The 19,165-nt window shown below is 43.6% G+C and overlaps 1 protein-coding gene across 4 annotated transcripts in view; it reads right to left on the bottom strand.

Moving 5' to 3' along the window:
* VRK1 (VRK serine/threonine kinase 1) overlaps nucleotides 1–14,254 on the bottom strand; it is a 73,149-nt gene extending 58,895 nt beyond the window's left edge. For all 4 annotated transcript variants that reach the window (XM_060620716.3, XM_060620718.3, XM_060620717.3 and 1 more), the window contains exon 1: nucleotides 14,126–14,254. The gene's annotated coding sequence lies outside the window, so the exon portion shown is untranslated. The remainder of the gene's footprint in view (nucleotides 1–14,125) is intronic.
* Nucleotides 14,255–19,165: the final 4,911 nt, after the last annotated feature.

The following is a 19,165-nucleotide window of genomic DNA, read 5'->3' as shown; positions in this document are numbered from 1 at the left end:
TTTCGGCTCAGGTCATGATCTCGCGGCTCGTGAGTTCGAGCCCAGCATCGGGCTCTGCACTGGCGGCAGAGACTGCTTGGGATTCTCTCCCCCTCTCTCTGCTCCTCCCCTGAGAGCGCGCACGTGCACACACGCTCTCTGTCTCTCTCAAAATAAATAAATAAACTCAAAAAAAAGTTAATAAAAAAAATGTCAATGAGAAGAAAAATGTGGGATCAAGGATAATAAAGGAAGGAACAACAGCTATACGAGAGTTACAGTGTTCCGTGGAAACAAAACTATATGTTCTGAAAGAAGGCTAGAGGTCACCCTAAAGCAGGCCTCTAAGAACACAAAGGAACCAGCAAACGACAGATTTCCTGTTATGTCATCTGGGTGGTTCCTGACTACTCTACTCAGGGCACAATTATAGGTGCGTAAACCTGATATTCAAAGGTATACCACTTTCCTGGAGCACATCTGCAAGATGGGAGGAGACTCTGTCGAGGTTAGAACTCACTGGTCATGAACGACTTCTGCTGATTCATGAAACTCTACACTGTATCTGTGACTCTCAGAAGTTCAAGTAGGCAACTGCAGTAAGGGACAAACACAAGGAATAATATATGCAAATGGCTTTCAAAAATGGAACTGGTGTCCTGAACCATGGCTTACTAAAACAATAACGAGTTCCTGGCAGGGGACAAAGCATACCACGAAGATCAGAAGACCAAGTTTGGGCAGTGACTTGCCAATGTGATTAAAAAAAAAAAAAAAAAAAAAAAAAAAAAAAAGCCACCTTTTATCAGTAGCTTAGATGAAGATCTAAATAGCATGCTCATCATAACTGGTGAGAGCATAAAGCTGAGACATATAATGACTACTTTAGAATCCAGACCTAAGAAGAGTCTAACAAGCCTAAATAAAACTGTAACACTAGATAGAATGATCTAACAAACCACAGTCAGACTGAAAATCAAAACACAGTTCATTCAAGTCCTTCCTTTTACAGATGAAGCTGAGGCCAGAGGATTTAATAACAAGCCCAAGTTCAGAAGGTTCATGAAAAATAGGTTAAAGCTGGATATACAGGAACCCTAACTCCCAGCTTGTGTTCACCTCACCCAATGCTATCCTCTACTACTTGTATGGATAACTATATATGGGGTGGATATGGATAACCATATCCCGTATTCCGTATGGATAACCATATACAGAAGCAGAATCTTGACCTCTCTACCTCACAGCACACAAAAATCAATTCCTGGAGACTCAGACCTAAATATGAAAAGTAAAATAATAAAGCCAGTAGAAGACAACATAAAAAACAATCTTCATGACCGCGGAGTAGCAAAAGCTTCTTAAACAGGTCACAAAAGACACTAATCATAAATGAAAATATTGGTAAGATGTAATTAAAATTTAGAATTTCAATTCATCAAAAGACGCATTACAAGAGTGAAACGGCAAGTCACAGGACAAGAAGAGATTTTTACAATTCATATACTGCACACAGGATTCATATCCAGAATATATACAGACTCCAATATTCCAATAAGAAGAAAACAACCCAATTTGTCAAAAATGGGCAAAAGACTTGAACAGGCACTCTGCTACATGGGATAATCAAATAACTAACAAGTGTATGAAAAGATGTTCAAATCATTTATCAAGGAAATGCCAATTAAAATCACACTGATAACTTGTACACAACCACGGAATGGTTAAAGAAAATTCCAAACGGTTTTTTTTTTAATTTTTTTTTTTAATGGTCATTTACATTTGAGAAAGAGAGACAATGTGCAAGCAGGGGAGGGGCAAAGAGAGGGAGACACAGAATATGAAGCAGACTCCAGGCTCTAAGCCGTCAGCACAGAGCCCGATGCAGGGCTCACACTCATGAGCCGTGAGATCATGACCTGAGCCAAAGTTGGACACTCAACCAACTAAGCCATCCAGGTGCCCCCTCAAAATTCTAAATGTTTAACTGACAGTCCAAGTAGAGGCAAGACTGCAGAGCAACTAATCTCACACACCTTGTTAGCTGAGGGTATAAAATGGCACAACCACTTTGGAAAACTGGCACCATCTATCAAAGCTGCCGACACACACACTCTGACCAACAATTCTGCTCTCATATGTATACTCAACTAAAATGAACATATATGTGAACCAAAAGATATGAACAAGAATGATTACAACAGCATTAGTCATAACTGCTCCAAAGTAGACACTACTCAAATCCATTTACAATAAAAGCGTGGTATATAATCTGTGATGGTTTTTAGAAATAGTCACAAATTTTGACACCTCTCCAGAAAGACGTGAGGTCAATGTTCCCTACTCTTGAATTCAGGCAGGCTCGTATCTATTTCAACCAACAGTATAGCAGAAGTGACATTATGTGACTTTCAAGGATAAGTCATTCTCTGGAAGCATCTTCTGGGAACCCAGCCAACATGCTGTGGAAACCCAAGACCTAGTGGAGAATACTACACTTAGGTCCCCTGCCGTGGTCCATAATCCCAGATGATTGTCTTTAAGACATCCCAGTCGAGGCACCATATATGTGAGTGAAGGATCCTCTAAATGATTCTAGAACTGTAGAACAGGGACAAGCTATGCCCACCAAATTCCTAACCCACAAAATCCATGAGACAATAAAATGGTTGCTGTTATACCCCCCTAAGGCTCGAATAGTGTGTTATACAGTAATTAATAACCAAAACTAATGTGTTATGCAGTAACAGATAAGCAGAACAACAGACCTATAAAAAAAACAAACTACATGCAACAATCTTGATGAACCTCAGACACAATGCTAAATTTAAAAAGCTTGGTAAAAAGGACTAATGTATAAGGCATAATATATAGGGTATAATTTCATTTACCAGGCAAAACTAAGCTATAGTTCTAGAAGTCAGAATAGTGGTTACCCTGGGTGGGAGTAGTTACTGGAAAGGGGCAAAAGAGGGGCATCTAGAGTGCTGGAAGAGCGACTGTCTTGCTCTTGGTGACGGTAATTTTAGTGTGTTCACTTTGTTAAAAAAAAAAAAAAATCAATGAGCTAGATCCTTAATATTTGTGCTCTTTTTCAGTATGTGCATTACACTACAGAAAAAAAAACAAACTTTTTTTTTTTAATTAGTAGAAGTTGGTAACTCAAATAGACACAAAAATGTGAAGAACACATGAAAGATGACACCGTTTTTCAGGCGTAAGTGACCAGGTAGTCCCATTAACTGAACAGTAAAATGATGGGGCAAACACACATGAGCAGGGAAAGCAGACTGTGTCCTACTCAGTTCATGTCCAAGGATCTACCTCAGTACTTCTCACAGTCATTCCAGCCTCCAAGACTCTCCTCTCATTTCCATCCTGCCTTCTGCCCACCCCTCCCTTGGTCTCCTTTTTTTCCTTCCCATCTCCCAGATGCCTCTTAATGTTGGGGTTCCCCGGGCTTCCATCTTCAATGCTCTTTTCAATCTGCATTTGCACACATGCACACACACGGCCATTTCTCCTGTATCTTCAATCTCAGTTGATGGCATCATCACCTACTTGTTCTAACAGAAAGTTCAGAGTCGACCACAAATTAAGATTGCAGTTAGCGAAATCCCATGAAAAGAAATTTAACAGGATAAGCCCAAGCTCCCATGTTGGACCGCAAAACTAATGCCTGAGTTTGAAAGAGATAAAACTTAGACACAACAAGCTTAGATACAGCAGCGTATGATGTAATCAGCAAAGCTATTAGAGCTGATAATAATACAGTATGTAGAAGAAGAAAGGCACTATTCTTCCCTATACTTATGGAAGAAAAATGCTACCTCCAAAGCACTAAAATCCTAATTCAATCCTAAACACTACAGCTTGAAAATGGAATTAAATCAAAGGAAAGCCACCAATGTGGTAAAAGGACATGAAATCATGCCTTATAAGGAATAGCTAATGAAGTCAAGAAGACCGATGACCGTCTTTGAGTATTCCAGAGGACATTATATAGAACAGAGACTCAGCTTGTTCTAAGTGTCTCCAAAAGACAGAAAATGGGGTAGGAGAAATAATAAAGACGACTTCCATTCAATATAAGAAAAAACTTGCTAACAGTCAAAACTTTATTAAAAACAGGATAGGCTGTCTCTAGAGCAGTGGTTCTCAACCTGGGATGATTTTTGTCCTCATAGCCAGGGATGCTGGTGAACATCCTACAATTCAGAGAACCCCCTCTCCCAACCAAGAATGACCCCTCTAAAATGTCACTAGTCCCACCTGCTCAGGCGGTAGTGAGTTCCCGGTCACTGGAAGCATTCTATTATAGACCAGACAATATGCTAATATCCAATACATGACTTTCTTTCTTTTTTTGTTTTAATGTTTATTTTATCTTTGAGACAGAGAGAGACAGAGCATGAACGGGGGAGGGTCAGAGAAAGAGGGAGACACAGAATCGGAAACAGGCTCCAGGCTCTGAGCTGTCAGCACAGAGTCCAACGGGGGGGCTCGAACTCACAGACTGTGAGATCATGACCTGAGCTGAAGTCAGACGCTTAACGGACTGAGCCACCCAGGTGCCCCCCAATACATGACTTTCAAAAGTGGTGGGAGATGAGCTGAAAAAAGATGTCCTGTTTCCAATAATTCTCCAGAGAAAAATACCCTCAAGTATATTAAAGCAACAATGATGGCAGTGATGACGATAAATGTTTACTGAGCACTTACTGTGGGCCAGACACTATACCGAGTAATTCAGATCCACATCTCACAGTTCATTCTCACAGCCACCCTGAGATAGGTATTATTTAACTTGATGTGATGGCAAAATTAGGCTGCCCTAATGTCACACAGCGGTCATATTTGAACTCAGATCTATCTACCTGACTTCTATTATATACATCGTGGTCCAAAGTACAAACATTAAACGACTTTCAAAGCTTTTGTACTCCACAAAACAAATGGAGCAGCACATATTCTAGAATTGGGACAATATCTGATCAGGTCTGTACTCACTGCAAACCTAGCTGCCTAGAAGAAAGAGGAAAGGATTATCTGAAGTAGTCCTGTGATGAAGGAGAGAACAATTATCCTGATTGTCCCCAATTGCCTACTTCTGTAAGAGCCAAGAAGCTCTTATATACCCATGGAATCTCAGTCAGAAGCTGAAATTAATGATGACATCCCTTTATCCATAGGCGTGAAAGCTCAGGATGGACAGACGTTTGAACATCCCCGACTGGGAATCCTGCCCTTAACAAATACACTAGATGCAGATACATGGTTTCTTGGCTGCCTACACTCACGCCCATCTGGCAGGATGGCAGTGTGCCTGCTCACATGTTGGTCAAACTGTCACTAGGGCATAGGTGCCAAGCAATGATAGTTTTAAATGGGCAGCTTGCATAGCACTGTAAGAGCCTGCTCTTCTGCAGAAGAAGAAGGAAAAAAAAAAAAAACTCCGTAATGATACTGAAGGGTTGCAATCACAAATGAAACATTCTTGGTCAATCTCAACATTTCAGTGGGAAAAAGATCTAGACTAGTGGAAAAGAATCTGACTGAAGAAATTCAATCAAACAGGAAAGGTACTTTGAAGACAAATAAACAGTTGGGCTAAAGCTTCTCACGCTGCCAATCTTTGATTAACACACGTCATGGTGATCTCTTAGGCAGAAAATCCTTGCTCAAGAAGTCCTTGTTTTAAAAAATGGAATGACATGCTTTTGCCATGTTCTAAGTAAGAAAGCAGAAATGCATTGATATTTAGCAGTCTGTCTGACATGAAAGAAGTTCTATTTGTTGGGTGATTATTTTTTAAATGACATAAGTCTAATCAGTAGCCACGATAATCTTTTAAATATATAAAAGAAAGCAGAAACCAAGAGATTCCCACAGATTGGGGGGGGGGGGGGGGAGTATGAATCTGTTAAGAGAAAGAAATCAAGAAATGAAGTGGGTGCTAGGAAAACAAAAACTGAGTAATTTAGGTCACAAGTTAATAAATTATGACTCATGGCCCGTCCCTGGCACTTCCCCTGACTAAAGCAAGATGTTCCCAAAGTACATGCAGGTTCCTATTCCGTCCTTACAGATCGTTTGCATCACTTGCATGAAGCACCTAATGCTCTTCTCTCTGGAAGTTCTTCCAGATTAGATTCTGGCCCAAGCCTAAACCCTAATGCTGCATTGGGAATCACTGTTCCTCGTTGGTGCTCAGTAATTTTCGAGAGCTGGCCCTCCTTCTCTGTACAGTTCTTCACATACAAGCATCGGGACAACTGACTGAGAAACCCGAGTCTCTCCTGTGCCACGATAAAGTCAGTGCCATTAACTTGCCTCATTGGACCAATTTATCAACTCCGTATGCATTCACATTTCAGTTGCTCATGTCTTGGACCGTTAAGCTTGATAAGAAACATCAACAATGAGTCAACAGAAACTACTCCTCTTGGGGCGCCTGGGTCGCTCGGTCAGTTACATATCTGACTCTCGATTTCCGCTCACGTCATGATCTCACGCTCTGTGGGTTCGAGCACCGCTTTGGGCCCTATGCTGACAATGCAGAGCCTGCTTGGGATTCTCTCTCTCCCTCTCTCTGTGCCTTCCCCCCTCCACTCTCTCTCTCAAAATAAATAAATAAACATTTAAAAAAGAAAAGAAAGGAAAAGAAACTACTCTTCTTCCCACATGTAAAGTGTACTAAAAGTAGCATTAAGAGTTTGGAAGTCCGGCAGAGTTCTCTGTGTCCATCACTGAAAACAGCGGCAAAAGTCTGAAATCTACCATGATTCTTCTAGGAAATACTAGGGACTTAATATTCTGACATTTCACTATTTTTTGAGCTTTCCAGTAGGCATCTGTAACACGAAGCACTAGGTTTAGGGCCATGGTTATACCCTGTTCATCCTGCAAACCTTGTCACTGCTACATAGGGCCTACAACAACCTCTCCAAATGCCATTTCTACCATATAATTTTCCTGCTCAAGAACCTGCAGCAGCATATGAAACTGTTTATGAACTCTATAATCTAGCCAAGAGCTTTCCACACTCCTGAAGCAACTAGCCTTACTTTATCCTCCTCCTCCCCTTCACACGCCTGCTCCCTAAAACAGCCAGTTCTTAATTTTCTAGGACTTGCCTTTGCTCATGCCATTCTCTAAAACATGTGCCCACTTCCTCTCAGATCTATACATACTTTTTTTTTTAATTTTTTAATGTTTTGTTTTTGTTCTTTTTTTTGAGACAGAGAGAGACAGAGCATAAGCAGGGGAGGGGCAGAGAGAGAGGGAGACGCAGAATCCAAAGCAGGCTCCAGGCTCTGAGCTGTCAGCACGGAGCCCACAAACCATGAGATCATGACCTGAGCCGAAGTCGGACACTTAACCGACTGAGCCACCCAGGAGCCCCATACATACTTTTTTCAAGACTCAAGCCATATCATACTTTCATAAACCTGTATTAATTTTCATACTTCATTGCTCACTCACTTCCTACCTTCATTTTGATATGCAACTTACAGTGTGGCCAATTGATTTTTTATGAAGTAAAAATATGATTCAACTGAGCAAGGGTAGACTTTTCAACAAACGGTTTTGGAAAAGTTGGAAATCCACAGGCAAAAGGAAAAGATACAAGACCTAAACTTCATATCCTGTGCTGAAATTAACCCAAAATGGATCACAGATCTAAACGTAAGGCATAAAATTATAAGTATCCTTCTGACCTAGGATTAGATAGAGTTCTGACACATGCATGACACCAAAAACACAATCCATATGTCAGTAAGTTGGACTTCCTCAAATTAAAGACCTTGGGGCCACAAAAGACACTAGTGTCACAGACGGAAAGACAAGCCACAGGCTGAGAGAATATGTTTACGAATCACGTATCTGGCAAAGCACTTGTATCCAGAATATACAAAGGACGTTCTGAACTCAACAAGAAGGAAATACACAATCCAGCCACAAAATGGGCAAAAGGTAGGAACAGACGAGTCACCAAAGAAGAGAGAAGAATGTTCACCACTCGCCACCAGGGAGCTGCAAACTGAAGCCATGACGAGATACCTCCTGCACACCTACTGTCGCGGCTAACATGAGAACTACTGCCAACACCAAACGCTGGCGGGAAGGTGGCGTAGCCGCACCTCCCACAGTGACGACAGCGATGGAAAACGGGCCCTTGGCAGTTTCTTAAGGGAAACATACACTTACCCCATGACCCAACGTTCACACTCCTGGGCACTTATCCTATAAGAACAGAAACTCCTATTCACACTAAAACCTGTACGTGAATACAGGCTTCCGGCCACGGAACGAGTAAGTCACGGGAATAAATGGCACAGGGTCAGGAATACAGTCAATAAAGTAACAGAGATGTATCCGCAGATGGGAGCTACATACCTTGATACACCTGAAAGGAATGTGTGTCAACTATACTCAAATCAAGGAAAAGAAGAAAACCTGAACAGGCATGTTCCTAGCAGCTTTGTGTGTCAAAGACAAACACTAGAAACAATCCACGTGTCCTTCACTGGGTTAATGGTTACATGAAATGTGGTCCAGCCCATACGGTAGACAAGCAGAGTACTATATCAAAACTAGGAAATTTACCATATTAATGCCATATTATTGGTTTACCACCAATACCATGCTAGTAATCAAGCTACTTATTCAAATTTCAGTTTTTACAGCCTTTTTACGCATGTACGCATAGTCCTAGAACATCTTATCATTTGTAAAGATTTGTGCAACCATCAGGAAACAGAATTGTCACTACATAGAAACTCCTCTGTCCTACCCCTTTGTAGTTACACCACCCCCGCCCCCGCCCTAACCCCACAGACACTGATCTGGTCCCCATTTCTACAATTTTATCATTTCAAGAATGCTATAGAAACAACTTCATACCCTCACACAGACCTTTGAGATTGGCTTTTTTCACTCAGTACCAGGCCCATAAGCCCCACCCAAATTGTTACATGTAGATAATCTTGTTCCTCCTTATTATGAGTGGTGTTCCATTATATGGCTAGACCACATTTTATTTAACCATATTTACCCACTGAAGATGGATGGGGTTGTTTTCGGGCTGGGGCTATTACAAACAAGGCTGTTACGAACATTCATGTACAGGTCTTTGTATGAATACGTTTTCATATATGCCCAAGAGTACAACTGTTAAGCGTCCATTTAGCTCTTTAAGAAACTGCCGAAACAGGAGTACCTGAGTGGCTCAGTCGATTGAGCAGTTTGGCTCAGGTTATGATCCCTGGGTTGTGGGATTAAGCCCCACCTCAGGCTCCGTGCTGAGCATCTCTCTCCCCTTACCCGTCTCCACTGCTCGTGCTCCTAAGATAAAAATAACAGGGGCATGTGGGTGGCTCAGTCTGTTGGGCATCTGACTTCGGCTCAGGTCATGACCTCACAGTTCGCGAGTTCGAGCCCAGCATCAGGCTTCACGCTACCAATGCCGCAGAGCCTGCTTGGGAGTCTCTCTCTCTCTGCCCGTCCCCAACTCACTCATGTGCATGCTCTCTCTCTCTCTCTCTCTCTCTCTTTCTCTCAAAAGAAACAAACTGTAAAAAATTAAAACAAAAGTTTTCTGAAGGCCTGAAAAACCAGTAAGATTAAGCCTCTTAAATGTTAAACCTGAGCTTAGTTTTTAAGAAACTAGTTTTTAAAATGTTTACCTGGATTCCCAAAGACTTTTTCTTATGATCTCTAATAAAGAATTTATACTTAGATATGATCTCTTTGTTGATATCTCTGTTGCCTTATTATATAGTAAACTGCAAAAGAAATGAAAAAATGCAATAATGCCAACAATAAAAGTTTCTGTTTCTATGGATTCCAGACATAGCTTACGGAAACTAAAGGTTTAACAGCACTTTCCAGCTCTAGTATTATGATATGTGATCACAGTGCATTTATACATAGTTTCATCAAACAAGGGCATTTGTTCAGCTGTTACTTGGCAAAACTGGAGAAAGCACTTAATCTGAAATAAAGCTGTAGTTATCTTGGCTAGAAGATTTCTAACTTCCTGATTTTTAAAAATTTTAAGTATAACTGACAGTTAAATGGATAATGGAGTCTCTTTTGGGTTCTTGAAACAAGGAGTTAGCTGTGGACCAGGCATCCACATGCAAACAGCAGCACGACAGCCGGTCTGCAAAGAGATGAAATAAATGCACAGAAAGAACCAGAACAGCCCCAAGAGTGGGGAACAGGGGTGCTGCCCTTGTTCCTAACGACTTTCCAGTTCCTCAGTCCCTCGTGGGACCAACTGGACAGTGAGGTCCAGAAGAAAATGTGTCCTTCCAATAAAGTGTGCTATTTGTTTAAAAAGTGTACGACAGAGCACTCCTAAATCTCCAGCTAATAACCGTGCAATTATAGGACTCCGCCTACTACAACATCCCTCTTAATGTATATGAGTTTATTGACAATAGCATCTTCCTGTGTGTGCATGTTTAATGTTCATCCTCAGTATCGGTCAGTTTGTACTGGATCCAAGTTTTCAAATCCTAGAGTACCGGTTCCCATCCAATGGGCCAGAAACCCACAGAGAGACAGCAGTTATTGCAAAGAATCATCAAACGTCAGGTATTTACATGAAGACTAAAGAAATAATATGACTCACACTATGTTTTTCCGAGTTAACCAAGATGCTGTGGCTAATAAAATTCTTAATAAGTCTACTGGAGAATGCCACTATAAGGTAGATTCTTGTCATTAGTATTTATTGAGGAGTATTAAAAATCGAAGTCTTAGTAGGAGGCAAGGGCACACCTAAGCCCTCTCTGGGCTCTCCAGAGAGCATTCTTTTCTGAAAGGGCTGCCCACAGGTCACCCAGGACAAGAGGAGCAGACTGCTCGGTTTGAGGGCAGAGATGTGAGACAACCCCGGGACAGGCGGGCCAGGAGCAATTAGGAAAGCTGTGAAATGACTCCAAAACAGCAACTTCAAAATGCCAGGTATTTGAGAGTATTCAGGAGCCAAAGTGGGGAAACGTTAAAGAGCACAGCCCTCTTCGCTTACAAGGCCAAGTAGGAACACATTCTCAGGAATTTTGGTCAAAGGGGCCAAACGCATCCTAGACTACAAACATATCCTACCTACTCTGTCAGGATTCTATCGCCTTTCCAAATTAATCTTATGCCCTTATTAAAAATTCCGTCTTGGGGCGCCTGGGTGGCTCAGTCGGTTAAGCGTCCCACTTCAGCTCAGGTCATGATCTCACAGTCCGTGAGTTCAAAGCCCCGCGTCGGGCTCTGTGCTGACGGCTCAGAGCCTGGAGCCTGTTTCAGATTCTGTGTCTCCCTCTCTCTCTGCCCCTCCCCCGTTCATGCTCTGTCTCTCTCTGTCTCAAAAAATAAATAAAACATTAAAAAAAAAAAAAATTACTTAAAAAAAAAAAAAATTCCGTCTTTTCTAAATTTTATCTACAGACACTACAACTGCAAGAACACACTGTCCCTGGCACAGTTCCTGACATCTACAAGTCAAGCGCGGTATCCTGTGAATAAAGGAGTCCGTTTCCGTTCGCCCTGAAAAATAACCTCGGCAAACACAGAAAATAGCCTACCAGCCCGGAAACTGTCCTCCAGTCCTATTCAGTTACCAACCCATTCTCATAACCCATCAAGACCGATCTTCACGAAAGCCGTGATCACACACACAGAGGCAGCACTTAACTCCCCTTAGGTTAGCTGCCTGATCCATGGAGATACCAGCATCTGCACATCCGCATAAATTCAGGACTCATCCTGCATTTGATAGAAGGTAAATGTTAAAGCTTTGCTTCATTTCCAGGAAGTTTTCTTTCTCAAATCAAAAATCCTTTCAAAATTTCATTTTGCAAATCAAAATTCTATTCGTTGTACACTGCATCTTATTTGGGAGAACGTCAAGGCAAAAATATATAGTTGTCAAAATAAAAATCTTATTTTTTTCTTTTCCAGACATGTAAGACATTCACTTACATATTTACTATTATCTCACATTAGTTCTCAACTACAAAAAAAAAAAAAGGGGGGGAACTATTTAACAAATTTTAGGGTCTGTCAACATTTTGAACGCACTGCTGTTCTTATATATACACTTGCATCCTGGAATAAAACTTAGCCTAAGCTTTCCATAGAACCACTTCCTGGGCACTTACTAGCCTACTATATGCCAGGTTCTATGTTTGACACACTACTCCATTACCGCATTTGTTTAACATACACCCTCTCATAATTTTTGCGGTACAAAACATAAGAAGAAGCCATTACACTATAAACCTAGCATCTGTACTAGATATTAGTAATAAATTTACAGTGATACCTAACACCAGTTTTTTTTGTTATTAAATTCAAGTTGCTTTACTGTTTAAAAACACAATCAGGGGCGCCTGGGTGGCTCAGTCGGTTGAGCGTCCGACTTCGGCTCAGGTCACGATCTCGCGGTCTGTGAGTTCGAGCCCCGCTTCGGGCTCTGTGTGGACAGCTCAGAGCCCGGAGCCTGCTTCTGATTCTGTGTCTCCCTCTCTCTCTGCCCTTCCCCCGTTCATGCTCTGTCTCTCTCTGTCTCAAAAATAAATAAATGTTAAAAAAAAAATTTTTTTTTTAAATAAAAAAACAAAAACACAATCAGATCAGCAATGTTGAGGTAGGTGCACAGTGAATACCATCTGGGGTCGTTTCAGCAGAGAAAGCTATTATTAAATGACTACTTAAGTTACATTCCCTTCTATGGGTAAATGAACATAACCTTATCTACCCAGAAATTTAATTCTAATTACTACATATCATTTTCAACAGCATAATCTAAAATGATTGTGTAAAGAACCCTTGCTTCCCTCTGAAATGGCTTCAAAATTGTAGGCTACATTCTCCCCAAAGACCTGCTCAGCGGGTCATTAAAAGGTGTCTCGATTCTGATCTCCGAAAAATAAATGGTGACATTTTTCCCCCCTCTTGTGAATTCAGACTCAACAGACAGGCAATTCCAGTTAGAAAGAAACAGAGAAGGAAGCAGGGAAGGAGGGAGAGGAAGAAGGGAGGGAGGGAGAGGAAAGAAAAAGCATTAATGAGGCTCTTAAACAGTTCCCCAAAACTGCCACCTCTACGGGGTTGGTATTCCCAAATTGTTCCAAGAAAGGGAGGTGGGGGAGGGAAAGGAAGAGTCGATACACAGAAAAACAGTAACGAGTGACTCGACAGAAAAGAAGTTAGAAACATGGATGGTCTCAACAGGAATCGAGCGTCCCCCTCTCTCGGGCTCCCAACCCAGTGACTCTGCAGCTGTTCGTCGAATCACCTACATCACCGAAGAGGTTAGAGACCAGAGCCACAAACTATTTCGGCGCTGGGAAAAACTATTCGCTGCCTCGAATAAAGTTGCATCAGTAAAGGGTGTCACTGTGGCGTCCAGGGACAGAGAACAGAGAAGGAACTGTCAGAGGAATACGAAGATCCCTTACAAAACGACCCAGGGAGTCCACCGCCTTGCACCATGCCCTCCAGGGCAAGCTCTTACCGGGCCTCACCCGGACACGGACAGATTAGTAAGGGGACAGCCCCCCACCCTAAGTTTTCCGGGCCTGGAGTGCTATCCTGGGGGGGGGGGGGGGGGGGGCCGGCAGTCTCCTTCTCCACTCTCAGTTCCTAAATCAAACGTCACCTCCTCTGCATGTCCTCCCTCACCCCCATCCCTCCTCTGCATGCCCTCCCTCACCCCCATCCCTCTGGCCTACTACAATCGCCTGTCCTCGTTTCAAAGGAACTTTTCAAGGTCTGCAAACTGTAGTGTCTGCTTTTTATTCGGTGTTTCCTCTCCAGAATGTGAACTTCACGATGCCAGAAGGACCTCGTCGGTCCTTGCTAGCACGCGACCCCCGGCCCTGACACCGGGCCCGGAGCGCCCCAGGGCGCGAGGCACGTCCGGCCGCGCGAGAACGTGCCGCTAGGCCTGGGGGGCCGGCTTGGCAGGTGCAGGAAACCCCGGCGGCGGCTGGGCCTGAGGGAGGCAGGCAGGAAGGGACGCCCGCGCGGCGCCGCCCGAGGTCACGGCTGCCCGGCCGCCCCGCGCCGGCCCGGCCCCCGACCGCCCCTCCGCGGCCCCCCACTCGGCACCGGCGCTCGCGGCCCGCGGCCTCCCTACCCCGAGCCGTAGACGCGTTGCCTTCTGCACTGTACGAACTTCCCGCCGCTTTCGCCGACTTGCAACTCCTCTGCGGCGCCGGCCCCGTCACACCCTGCAGTATGGAGCCTTCCCATTGGCTCGGGGCGAGCGGCAGAGGCGGGGCAGCCGCGGAGCAGGGCGGAGCCCGCGGTGGCCCGCACCGCCTCCCCAGGCATGCCGGGAGCTGTGGGCCGGCCCTCCCGCTGCATGCTGGGAAATGAAGTCTTTCCCAGGCACTGTGCGATCCGGGTCCTTCTGCCCTCCTGGGCTTCCGGGAAGGGTGGTTTCCTGCGTTCGAGTCGGTCCTGATCGGGTGATGTGCTCTTCGGTGTTGTTGAAACCGAAATAAATATTGTTCGCACTGTTCGCAGTAACTTGTTTATTAAATAAGTGTGTTGACAAAGGGTTGGATGTAAAAGAAGCCCTGTAGTCCCGTTAGCAGTGGGTCTCCTCTGCCTCCTGGCGCTTGCCTTCTGCCACCTTCTGCGCCACCACCCAGGAAGACTGGTCCCCTGGCAGCGTGGTTCAGTGTACTCTGGCCTGGGTCTGAGAGCAAACAGCCCGGAGTGCAAACCCTAGCTCTTCCACTTTGCAGATTTGTGACCTAAGGCAAGTTATAACCCCTGTGAGTCTTGCGAGCTGTTTGTCGGGATTAAATAAAATAATCCATAGACAGTGCTTTTCACACAGTAGGTGCTCAGTAAATAGTAGATAGTATTAATATTATTCTGCCCACTGATTGTCATACATCTAAATCCTATCCTTCAAAGCTTACTTCAATGTCTACCCAACCTCTGTAGCGTCTCCTCTATAATTCTCTTACGCCATGGTTTCCTTTGTATTCACAGTAAATTGTCTAAGCCTCCATCACCCCTGGGGCTGTAAGCTTACTGCCACTGAAACAATGTTCTAGCTCAAAATCACCAAAGCCATAGGCAGACGGGTATTGGTGACGAGGGTCGTTGGTGAAGATAGGCATTCCCCTGGATCCTTCTTGGCAAGGTCACCTCCAGTAAACTGGGTCCCTCAGCTGAAGGTCACCGCTCTCTGGCCCTCCCCTCCAACTTGCAAAGACAGCTCCTTCCCTTTGTGCCTCAGATCTGCAAATAATAACACCACGATGAACATTTGTCAGCAAAGAGGTCTCATGATTCACACGTCTCATGGGTGTGGAATTCGCCAGCAAGACAACGTGTCCAGAATCCATTGAGAAAAAGACACTCTGCACACACACAGGCACGCACACTCACACGTGCACAAAGAGGACTTGGAACAGGATTTAACCGTCACATGGTGACTGTGTTTCCCCAACCTTACTATACGTGTATGGAAGAACTGTCCCTACTGGGTTGACAATCTGCTGGCCTTAAAGCACAATTAAGTCAGCAGCAGTGCATGGAGCATTCCAAGGTGAGAATGGAATATATTTATTCTTGAGCTCATGGTTACATCACCCTCAGTTGGGTGGCTTACTGTTAAATGCTACTTAAATGTAGCTGTGTTCCAAGGCACTTGCCAAACCTCCCACACCGTCCACACATGCTGAGATGTCCTACCAATGGAGAGCATGGCAGGAGACCAGTCCAAGCTGCCGTCACAGAGACAGCATGTCTCTGTGAAATGTTGTAGATGGGAATACACCCCTGGGACATAGGAGACTCTCAACGAATTTTGATGAGTTGATAGCTTGGTATCAAGATCAGGGGTGCCTGGGTGGCTCAACCAATTAAACATCGGACTCGGGTTCAGGTGATGATCTCGTGGTTCATGAGTTCAAGCCCCGCGTCAGGCTCTGTGCTGACAGCTCGGAGCCTGGAGCCTGCTTCAGATTCTGTCTCCGTCTCTCTGCCCCTCCCCTGCTTGTGCTTTCTCTCTCTCTCTCTCTCTCTCTCTCTCTCTCTCTCTCTCTCTCTCAAATATAAAATAAAACATAAAAATTAAAAAAAAAAAAAAGATCAGGGATGTGTAGAAAGTTGACCAGTGAGAAATTGCTATGGCCAGGTTTTAAAACTTAAGAACTGAAGTAGAGAGGGGGCACCTGGGTGGCTCAGTCTGTTGAGCATCTGACTTCAGCTCAGGTCATGTTTTCACAGTTCATGAGTTCGAGCCCTACATCGGGCTTACAACTGTCCACCTGTCAGCACAGGTCCCACTCTGGATCTTCTATCCCCCTCTGTCTGCTCCTCCTCTCCCACTTGTGCTCTCCCCAAAACATAAATAAATATTTTTTAAAAGATTTTAAAAAGAATTGAACTAGACAGGAAAGGTCCATGAATATAGCCCTGCCATATATGCAAAAACACCTACAGTGCAAACAAATGTTTACTGAGCACTTACTCTGAGTCAGGGAATAAATAAGCTAACCTCTGGGAACTCTGGGGATTCTGGTTTAATTAATGCTTAAGAAGCCTCTATCATGTATTAGGCACTGTGCTTTTTCACATACATTATTTCAATTCTTAACGAGGAAAAAAATATCTCAAAGAGTTTAACTTATTCCAGGCCCCCTGAATCTACTAAGTGCTGTTTTGACTGCCCCTTTATGCATAGGCCCAGAACATTAGGAAACTTCTAATAAAGAAATATTTTCAGTTCAGGAGTAGAGTACAAGAGGCTATCATAGTCAGCTAATGGGATTCCTGGCTAGCAGAACATCACAGATAAAGCAGGGTGACCCATGAGCGGGTTCAGCTCAATGAATAAAAATTTTCCAACTTTCTAGCAAGGGCAGACCAGCCAAAAATCTATGCATTGGATCAGTATTGATTTGCCAGATAGTCAGGCCCCAGATTGCCCTTTTTTACTTCCAGGAGCCCCCCCCCAGCTCTGGTAACCCTAGTACAAAGGCACAGTAACAATAGAATAGGGCACTTGGAGGAATACAGAGAATGTTGGTATTGGCTACACCACGGTGGAAAAGGTCTGTGAAGTTCAAACATAATAATCACCAAGAGGCAACATTGCCCTGGCAGGCTGCCCAGCAGTCGCTGGTTCTGCTCATCAGTCAATTCATGAGTCCTAGTCCTTGTTGTTTTCATCCACAGAATGGGAATAATCACCCTGGACCAACCAGTTCTCTGCCTTCTTAGGCTGTTGGGAAGGAGACAAGGTAATGTCTAAGAGGCTTTGATCTAGCTAGAACAAAGCTGCTAGGGTGTCATTACTCAATGTAGGCAACCTAACAACAATCCAAGGAAATATTACCTCCTGGGAGGAAGAAAAAGGGAGAGTAGGGAATAGTAGAATGTGTACAACAGTCTTCTGACTACCTTGCCCCTGGTTTTGATGCCTTATTTCATCCCAGGTGCCCAGAGCCATTGTTTCCATTTCAGCAAGGACTTTTGAGCATCTACCATGTGCCAGGCAGTGTCCTTACTAAATTTATAATCTAGTGGGGAACCCAGACATGTCTACAAATTCTAGTAGCTCTATGATCTTTATGAGCACTTACTATGTGCTGGGAAAACTACGCCCACTAACCCTGAGAGGTGAATAATATGATCCCCAGTGTCCAGGTGAGGAGACAAAGCCCCAGAGAAATGAAGTGATTTGTTCAAGGTCACTGCTGGTGACTAATAGAACTCTTTGATTCCATACTCAGCCTGCTGTCAATTACAGCTGCTCATAGTGGACGATGTAACAATGTAAGGGCTGACTGGTGGCACAGGGGTACTCTGTGCAGTGAGAATACAGAAAGAAGAGCAAGTTGCTCTGCCAGGCTTCATAGACAAGGGGACAGACATTGATCTAGTTACTCTACTGAACTAATCTGGTGAGTCCCAAAATAGTAGAGACAGGTCCTTTTAGATGTAATGACAGAGTGATTGATGATTATAGATTATTCTGAGGTCAGAAGTGGATGGAATTTTAAAGGCCTAGGAAAATGTCTCCTCCTTCCTCTTTTCTTCATCTTGAAAATGATGACTTTGATGATAATGATGATGAAGATGAAGATGATTACGGTGATGGTGATGATGAAGATGATGATGAAGATGATGGTGATGATGATGAAGATGATGATAATGGTGATGATAATGATGAAGAAGATGATGATAGTGATGATGATCATGAAGATGATGACGAAGGTGATGGTGGTGATGATGATGATGAAGATGATGGTGATGATGATGATGATAGTGATGGTGATGAAGATGAAGATGATGGTGATGATGAAGATGATGGTGATGATGATGATGAAGATGATGATGATAGTGATGATGATGAAGATGATGATGATGATGAAGATGATGATGATAGTGATGATGATGAAGATGTTGAAGAAGATGGTGATGATGATGAAGAAGAAGATGATGGTGGTGATAATGATGCAGATGATGATGATGATGAAGATGATGGTGGTGATAATGATGAAGGTGATGATGATGGTGGTGGTGATAATGATGAAGATGATGATGATGAAGATGATGGTGATGTCGATGGTGGTGGTGGTGATGACGGAGGTGGTGGCAACAGCTTCCCTTCATTGTTTTAAGCATTTTCCAGGAATTGTGCTAATCCTTTACAAACAAAACTTCAAGAAATCTTCACAATCTTTTAGGTTAGTATTATACACCCTTTTCCCCCACTGCAGAGACAAGGAAACTAAAGCTCAGAGAAGGCAAGGAACTGGCTCAAAGTCACACAGCTAGTAAGTGATGCAGCTGGACTGTAAGCCAAGGTTTCAACCAACTCAGAAGATGGAATGTTTAACCACTCCCCATGCAGTGCACCAACCGTTCATCATTTCATGGGTTTCTATCCCCTGAGCTGGTTTTCAAGATGCCATTGCTGTTTGTCTTCCCCGAGTTTTGAGAGATTAATGGTACAATAAAATTTAATGTGTGCACCTCCAAGAATGACTGCATTGTTTTGCAGCGTGCTGGTGAAATGCTCTCAGCCGAAGATGCTGGTGGATAGGTTGCTCTCTGCCTACTTGAGATGAGTGGCAGATATTATCTACTGACACTCAGCACACATTTCTACCATCTTCCACTCCCCCTTCCTACTGCAGAGGCTGCA

Source organism: Panthera onca, chromosome B3 (assembly GCF_046562875.1).
Source record: "Panthera onca isolate mPanOnc1 chromosome B3, mPanOnc1 haplotype 2, whole genome shotgun sequence".
NCBI classification, from domain to species: domain Eukaryota; kingdom Metazoa; phylum Chordata; class Mammalia; order Carnivora; family Felidae; genus Panthera; species Panthera onca.
The sequence above is the reverse complement of the archived record's forward strand: the minus strand, read 5'-3'. Positions and strand labels throughout refer to the sequence as shown.